The sequence below is a fragment of the Triticum dicoccoides genome, chromosome 5A, assembly GCF_002162155.2.
Source record: "Triticum dicoccoides isolate Atlit2015 ecotype Zavitan chromosome 5A, WEW_v2.0, whole genome shotgun sequence".
NCBI classification, from domain to species: domain Eukaryota; kingdom Viridiplantae; phylum Streptophyta; class Magnoliopsida; order Poales; family Poaceae; genus Triticum; species Triticum dicoccoides.
In genome coordinates, this window is record NC_041388.1 from 608,673,855 (window position 1) to 608,682,474 (window position 8,620).

The following is an 8,620-nucleotide window of genomic DNA, read 5'->3' on the forward strand; positions in this document are numbered from 1 at the left end:
GCAGGAGGGAAGGGGGGAGCAGACGACGTGGAGGCCGGATCTGGGAGCGGCAGACGCAGGGGTGGCCGGAGCATGGAGATCCGGCCGGCGGTGGCCGCGCGCTCATGCGGGGACGACCGCGGTCGCGAGAGTCATGCTCTCAGAGTGGAGAAGTTTTCGGGCAAATGTATGCGTTTCTTTTGATCTCAAAATGTTGTAATAATGTGCATTCCGCACGGACAATGCTAAAATGAGAACGATTCCTGCAATATTCCGACGGCCAAGCAAGCAAAATTTAGGTCAGGTTGCAAGGTGGACTGGATATTCCGCTAGGCCGCTGCGCCGTTCCGCAAAAAAGCCTGCAAAGCTGCTGCTGGGTCGGCCGTGTTTCCTCTAGCAGGCTCCAGCAGACCCGTCGCAAAACCGCGTTCGCGCTGCATAATACACGGAAGGCGTCGTATTTATTGGCCCTTCCGCTGTGGCGGACATGCATTTTAACATATAATGAGGCTGGCTAACTCGTCTCCTTGGTTGTCCCTGGATTTGCTTCGGTTTGGACCATTGGATATTGGTCAAACTGTTTATTTTCGCGTTGGTGGACGTTGGATCTTCTTTGGTTCTCGTTTTGACCGTGCGATGAGTTCTCGGCAGACCATGACCTGTGGGCTCAGTCTCTCAGCCGATTGGCTGGGTGAGCCTTTTTCGGGGAGGGACGGCCTAGCCTTTTTGGGGCACGGGCGGCCTCTCCTGCCGCGCCGCGTTCGTGCGTCGTGGGCGCTATGCGCGATTTACGCGTTATGCGGTTCCCGCTCGCCCCTGTGGTTCGCTTGTCGGTGACGCTGCAGGTGGGGTTGTCTTCTCCTTGGTCCCGTGCGTCATTGTCCTGCCTCTTGCTTTTTTGTGTGTGTGTGGCCTCCCGCGTCTGGATTGGCTCGTGCCGAGTATGGAGCGAGGAGGGACACCATCGCCATGCCGCGTCGCATCGTGAGGCGTACTGGAGGCTTCTTTTTTTCTGGGTCGTCTGTTACCTTTTCCTGTGTCGCTTTGACCCGTCGCCCACCTGCCTCGTCATCCCTCTCGTTGTCCTCTCTTAGGCATAGCCCTCTTCGTCTGCCCCAGGCCCAGCAAGCCCAGCAGGTGATGGGGGCGCCGCCCTGGTTGCGAGGAAGCCGCTGGAGGAAGAGCTCAACTTGGACATTGTCAACCGGAGGAGGGGATCGATTCGATCTGCAGAAGAGAGATAGTAGATGAGAGGGGGAGAGGGAAGGAAGGAGACAGATTCTATCTCCAAGAGAGAGAGAAGATGAGAGGGAAAGACTGATGGAAGGAGAGGAGGGAGAAAGAGAGAGGAAAGAGGAGAGGGAGGCGCGACAACGGACATGACAGGGTCAACAGTCGTCGTTGGCCTGCCCCGGCGAGGTAGGGCGCGACCTGAAGGTTGGTGGTGGCTCGATCCGCTTCTAGATCAGGACCTACGAGGAGGGTGGGGCTCGGGCGCGAGGTACGGCAGGCTGCGCTCCACCTCTTCCTCGAGGTGCATGTGCAGTGGGCAGACGGCAGCTCGCGCGGTGGTGCGGGGGCCTCAACGGGTGCGCAATGGGGACTCCATGCATCTCCTACGCTCCGCAACCCTTTCCTTCCCGACACAGCAGAAACAAGGATGCCGAGGCGGTTCAGGTTTGCCTTCACCTCCTCTCATTTGCAGCTTCATTCAAGCATATATATTAAATTGGTAGGTATTCCAGGGATTTAGCTTATGTATGGACTACACCTACATGGAGAAGTTTCCATGTACACATATCACTGAAAGTGGAATATATATTCCAAATGCCAACACAACCATAGTCCAATATGCAGAACTATTTGCGCCCACGCAGCACATACCTCTTCTACACTTACAAGTCTTCCTTTCCAGGATTGCCATGATGAGCTGCTACTGTAGTGCTTTATAATTTTTTTTGTCCCTTTGCTAAACTTTGTTCTCTTATTCTGATGCTATGATTTGTAATGGCTAGATGAGATTTGTGGTGAAAAGTTTCCTTTCTTTTGTTTACCTACAGATCTTGAATGCACGATTGATGATTTTGTTTGACAGGTTAGAAATCTAAATAATAAACATTTTTAAATTGTGTAGTTGGTAAACATCGAAATACAAGAAAAATATACTAGCTTACTACAATGTTGTTTGATCAATTGCTTTGCAGGAGGCTCACTGATGGAGTATGCCTAATCTCAATTTATTGCATGGTGTTGGTATGTTTCTTTTATTCTATTTAGGAGGGTTCTAAACTATTAAGGGAAACATACAATTTATCAGTTTGAGACCTGCTTCAGTCTGTGTGCTGCTGCAGGGGGACTTTGGATGGTGGTCTTGATATTCCGCACAGTGACAAGAGATTTGCTGGCTTCAAGAAGAATGAGAAGTGGCTGGACACTGAGATTCACCGCAACTACATTTATGAAGATCATGTTGCAGACTGCATGAAGGTGAGTTGGATCCATTGTCCTTGTGGTATTATTATAATGCCATTCTTCGTTCCCCTGGGCTATCGTTGTTGTATACATGAATTCTTTCTGAGCCTGATTCATCCATATAAAAGTATCCTAAAACAGTGTACTTTGTTCTTATTTCTGAAGCAGGTTACTGAATCTTGTTTTAACTTCTGCCCTACCCTTATTTCAGTCAATAGCTGATGAAGAACCTGAGGAGTACCAATTTCACTTTAGTGAGTACATCAAGAAGGGGATTGCGGCTGATGACATGGAAGCACTATACAAGAAGGTTCATGCTACCATTCGTGTTGATCCTACCATGGCAAAATAAACCAAGGAACCTCCGAAGACGCACAAGAGGTAGATGTATCTTGTTGTTTATTAAAGTCAGACAACTTATTTCAGCACTTTCATTGGATTGCAAGTACGGGACTGTTCGCTGCAGGTATAATCTCAGGAAGCGTTGAGACACAGCTTGCCTTGTATGTGATGTTGCAGCTTAAAATTAAGATGCTGTCAATCCAATAAGAGAAGCCAAGGAGCTATTGGCGATCGTGTGGTGCGTACTAGATCATGAAGTTTATCAGTATGCAGTAATGGCTATCATTTTTTTCTCATACTCATGTAGTCCATTCACTCCTAAACTGTATGTTCTTCTTTTGTTAAAACCTTGAAGTATTAAGATGTTAGGCTAAATATATTCCTTCATAATCAATAATAGAAATTTTTTCTATGTAATAAGATACAGTTTCATGCAAAAAATAATCTTGTCTTATATAGTTATATATCAAAACTATGGATTTTCTATGCACTTCTTGTGATCATTAGTGTTCACTGTTTTCCTTCGGATTTTGTTGGACACCTGCGGCATCGTGGTGTCGGATGCGACGGACGCTGCCAGGTCCGCGCCCATATCATGCTCAGGGAGCCTGGCCTCTTTAGTCGTGTTCTCCATCTTGCAGCACATGATGAACTACACTGTAGAGTTCAGCTGTGTTTCCCCTGTTTTCTTCTACTACAAGAGTTCTAATGATTTTTTTTTTGAGGGAAGAGTTCTAATGATTTGTACTGTTTGGCTGCAAATTTATGTTCTTTGCATCACCATATGGATAGTCACAACGATTGAAGAGATTTCAGAGAGTTTCACAATCTGACTCGAGTCACGGGCTATAGGTTAACTTTAATTGAATGGTAGTATGGGAGTAATAATTCTGAAATCTAGAAATGATCTTGTTTCTCATATAGATCTTTCTGGTAATCTGATCTACCTTTGCTGTATTAGTGGTGTTGGGTTAGACATCAACAGTGATGCTTAAAATAGCTAAAGGTGATTGTTGTAGTTACTGGGATCCTCCAAGTGGATCATAATAATGATGAAAAAACATAACCAAAAAAACATAAAATGGATTAAAAGGGAACCCACTTTCTAGGATTGTGGGCTGAAGAGAGAATGGATACAGGCTTTGTCTCAAGGAGATTATCTGACAAGAACGAATTAGTCATCAACAGTTGAGGTGCAGCGAACCTTCTTACTTGCTCCACCTTGTTATTCTCTTCTTTTTTCTCCTTCGTTGTTGTGTCGCTCGACTGCATATTTATTAGTTCAAACTCATGCTTGTTTTAGCTAGGATGAATTTAGGAATGGTTGCCATTTCATGGTACAGTTGAGCTGATGTTGAGTATGTGTTTGTGTGTAGCGGTTCATTTCCTCCTTTTCTTTCTGCAACATTTCGTTCACTTGCTTATAGAAAGATTCATCACATAGGCCTTTAGCTTGATTGTTCCGCATACCATGAGAACCAGCATGACTTTGGATATATGTTTCTGCAGATTTCAGAATGTATCCAAGATTGCAGGGAAGTTAATTATACCATCTCTGGAAGATGGACTGTGGAAGATGTACATAGCCCCTCAGTTATTTCACTTTGTCCTGGATTAATAACAGATTACTAATTTATTTGTTTAAACAGGGCGGGTTATTTACAAAAGTATTTTCTATGCAGAACTGATTAGCATTAACTCTAGACCATTTACTATTGACTGGATAATTTACATGTTGGCAAGGACTTATTCCTGCAGCCTGGTCATAATTGCTCAGCCAATTTCCCAACCCAAATCCAGAACCACTTCATTTTTAGATCTTTACGTGCTTCATGAAATGCCTTAGTGATTAAGCTCTGCACTTTGTTTTTCTTTGTTCTCCTGCTCACAGAAACCGATGGCTGCAAGACCGAGAGAAGCATTAGGAACTGGTCCGCAGCGTCTTCCAGTGTATGCATACACACAATTCGCTTTCCTTTTCTTTTCACACTTTTTATAGATGATGTGGTTGAGTTCCTCTTCTTGTAGTGTTGTCTGCAAGGCCGAAGGGTGTGAGCAATTTCATCGAGGCTGATGCAATCTTTGGACCAGTAGTGACGCTAGTGCCTGTATATCCCATGACTGGTTCTTTCAGCTCAATATCCATACACTACTTGTTTGTATTCTGTATTCCAGTGCAAATTATGATTGTTGCTAAACACTCTTGCATGTAACTGCACTACTATCTGCTCTAAAAAATGTCACTGCACTACCACAATGCTAGCATGCATTCCTTTTCACATCTAACACTTATTGAATTGTTCATCTTCTTTCTCCTCTGTTTGTCACAAAGATTCTTCTATGACAACCTCTTTAAGGAGATCAACTAATCTTCTTGTCGCAGTTTTTGTTGAAACATTGATTAGGTGCTCCAAGAATGTATGTGAGCTTGCAATTGTATTTAACGGCATCAAGGTACAATGATTCTCTTTGTTTGTATTTTATTCTGGAATGTCACTGTCATAATAAATAAAGTCCAGAAAAGCATTGGTGTTTTTATCTTAGCGTGTACTCCCTCCGTTCCTAAATATAAATCTTTTTAGAGATTTCAATAAGAACTACATACGGATGTATATAGACAAGCAGACGCTTTTTTGTAGCTTAGTTTCATACTAGCGGGTAGTGCGCGGCGGCACGCCGCGCCACAAGGAGTGATAAGCTATTTAGTTTTTAATATTTTGTAAGTCGTCTCAAAATTTTATTAATGGCAAAATAGTTCATACAAGGCCCTGTTGATTTGCATGAGGTTTGTTGTTTTTGTGAAGTTTTTGAGAATTTGTTGTATGTTCAACATGTGTATATCTTTGTAGTGGCGAAGAGAATAATTGTGCACTACACAGCTTATGTTGCTCCCATGGTGATCACTGAATTAACACATGAGTTGGAAGTTAGCAAAACTTTAAGCACACTAACTTGTCATAGATGTTTCAGAAAACTAAATCTGCACATGATGCTGAATGGAAAAAATTATTGGAGTTGGTAGAATTGCACCCGCTGTTATCATCCACACGACCTTGCATATTCCAGCCAACATAGAATATATTGTCAATATTATGCAAAAAAACACAACTGAATGATTAACTGAGAATAAAGTACACGTACAACATATTCTATCCGAATTGTAAAATACTTCTATTAGTATCTAGAGAATTTCTTGCATTTATCCATCTTGTTAGTACTACGTATTTTGGACATTGGTGCTGTCATGCCAAGACCTCCATAAATGTAACAACATATTGGTTGACAAAGGTGTATCTTCATAACACCATACTCTGCCAGCCCATATCAGTAGTAGCATTATAATCTCAGCCTTGAGATTCTATTTCTGAAGATATAGAATGTCACAGCTACACAAATAATTTCAGCACCAATTGTGTTTTACCTTCGGTTCTACTACTATCTAGAAAAACAAAACAAAAACAAAGAGAAAAAATAAATTAGGAGTAGCAAGTCACCAACACCACCTGTCCACCAACCGACCCCCTTGTGCGCACCACCTGTCCACCCCCCTGCTGCGCACTGCCTCCTCTGCTTTCGCTGTTGCGTTGCCTCATGCCTGGTTGTGCTAAGCTAAACATCACACCGCGAAAGACCACCACCACCTTCCGCCGGCCGCCGGCCACCTCCGGCCTGCCTACGCGAGCTCCTCCCGACAGCGACAACCCCCTCACATGGACGCGGGAACACTGCCGTGGAGGAGGAGGAGGAGATGGAGTTCCTGTACGATTGTGGCGCCACTGCCGTCGTCGCGGATGTGGCAGCCGCGCTCGCGAGCACCGGCGGTATCCAGGCGTCCTCTCCCTCTGTCGTCGCCTCCGAGGTGAGAGAAACCGCAAAGGGTCCCGCCGACGGTGGAAGAGCGGATCGAATCGAACTGATGCGCTGCTGTTATGGTTGCGCTTGCAGAGAGGTACCGGAACGGCGAGCTGAAGAGGGCTCTTTCCGAGGCTGAAGCCTACGCCTTCAAGGTATAAAATCCTTGTCGATTCGGTTCAGTAGTTGCTCAACTCGGATGCCTGAATTTGTTCCAGTTTTGTCGATTTCTTTCTTGGGACAGAATTTAGAGTATGATGTTCTGTAGCTGTGATTTGTCCATCGATGTTGATAGCTAGTACAATTGATTGAATACATCTCCCGCCTCGCCTCCTCTGACAGATATGATTCTCGGCATCTCACTCATGTTCTCGTGGTGCTGCGGGCCAACATTGGTGGAGCTGCTCATGGGGTGAGCAGACCGGCCTTGCTCCTGAATTCTGGCCGTGTTTGGGCTGGCCGGCGAAGATGGCAAATTCCGGCGCTTTGGGTGCCTCAGCTTCGGTTCCTTTGCTTCCCTTGCTGTTCTCGTGGCCGTGCGCTTCCTTGGCTTCTTCTGCATGTGTTGAGCTTTCCTGAATCCCTGACGAGTTATTGTTTTTTTTCTAGAATACTCAGTTCCTGGGTGGATGCTTAGTAAGCAGATAAGTGGACTTGGGCACTTGACTCGTTTCATAATAGGAAAAATAGTGATTAAATTCTTATATTCAGGGTGACTGGCATTGTTGGTAGTGTTTTTTTATTTAAAGAAAACGATCAATTCAGATCATTCATAATATTAATAGAGTGTTGGCTCCCATCCTTCAAATCCTAAATTTGTTTCTTTTGGTTATGTTGATTATTTGTTCCTTCTTTGGCTCTGCATAAGGAAATATGGTGAAAATAAGGGTTAACATAAGATAGTACTAAGGGGGGATTGACTATCACCACCAGGTGGCAGCAAAATGTACCGCACATCATGACAGAGAAAGGAAATCCATATTCTGGTCAGCTATTAACACTGTATGTCTTTGTGTATAATTTGGTGGGCAAAATCACAGTTCATTATGCTAAAATGAGAAATGAGACAAAACACTCTTGTAGCTGACTGTCAAGATGAGAAATGAAACTATTAGTCTCTCTATACCTTTGTAGACAGAACACTCTTCAAGCTAGTGTCTAAACTCTATACGGTTGTAGACAGAACACTCTTCTAGCTAGTGTCTAAACGGTCCTAGATAGTGCTTCCCTGCCACTACATCATCCTCGTGTTGTACGATTAACATCTACCACTACATCTATTTTTGGATTGAAGAAATTTAACTGCTCTATATATACTTTTCTGTCAGGTAGTCTGACTGTTTAGCATCTGTTGCTACAGTGACAGAGTTCTCTGTTTAATTAAATAGCTAACATTTTTTTTTCTGATAGACCACAATATTATCTCTGATGAGAATATTTGAGCGAATTGTTTCTTGTTATTATCCGAAAAAGATTGCCACCATGGCTATACAATAATAAAATGAATTTATTCGTTGCTACAGAGAGAAATGTCCAACACTAATTTCTTGTCATTTTTTGCATGTCCAGCTTTCTAGAAGATGGCATTAGGCAGTGTTCTTTCCGATGGAGACAACTTCTGATGCTACCTAGATTGGCCGATCTACTTTTTTTATCAGCGACGCTACTATCTATTTCATGAGGATGCACTTGGCAGATCTGTAAGATCGCAATGTTCAGCCTGGCTTCTATCTTTGATCTGGTATGTAATAGTTTTTTCGTTGGTATAAAACTGCAAGTTATCCGAATTGTGCTGCTAAAACAAAGTTCTTGATATAAGTTACCTATAATCATCCGGTGCGGCTTATATAATATTTTGATAGTATGACTCATGGCACAGTGGATCTAATACTTCTGTTTGGAAAAGAAGCAATAGAGAAAATTAATTTGCTAGATTTGAAAAGCACAACCCGGTATTTAGTGTTTGGTGAATTGA

At 43.5% G+C, this 8,620-nt stretch overlaps 1 long non-coding RNA gene across 1 annotated transcript; it reads left to right on the plus strand.

Annotated features, from left to right (window-relative positions):
- The first annotated feature begins 1,058 nt into the window (after positions 1 to 1,058).
- On the plus strand, positions 1,059 to 8,620 carry LOC119303356. The gene is made up of 11 exons (XR_005147889.1): positions 1,059 to 1,656; positions 2,040 to 2,074; positions 2,184 to 2,232; positions 2,331 to 2,466; positions 2,663 to 2,832; positions 2,918 to 3,031; positions 4,303 to 4,371; positions 4,685 to 4,743; positions 4,822 to 6,652; positions 6,739 to 6,800; positions 8,215 to 8,620. It is a non-coding gene; the product is annotated as an uncharacterized LOC119303356 (long non-coding RNA).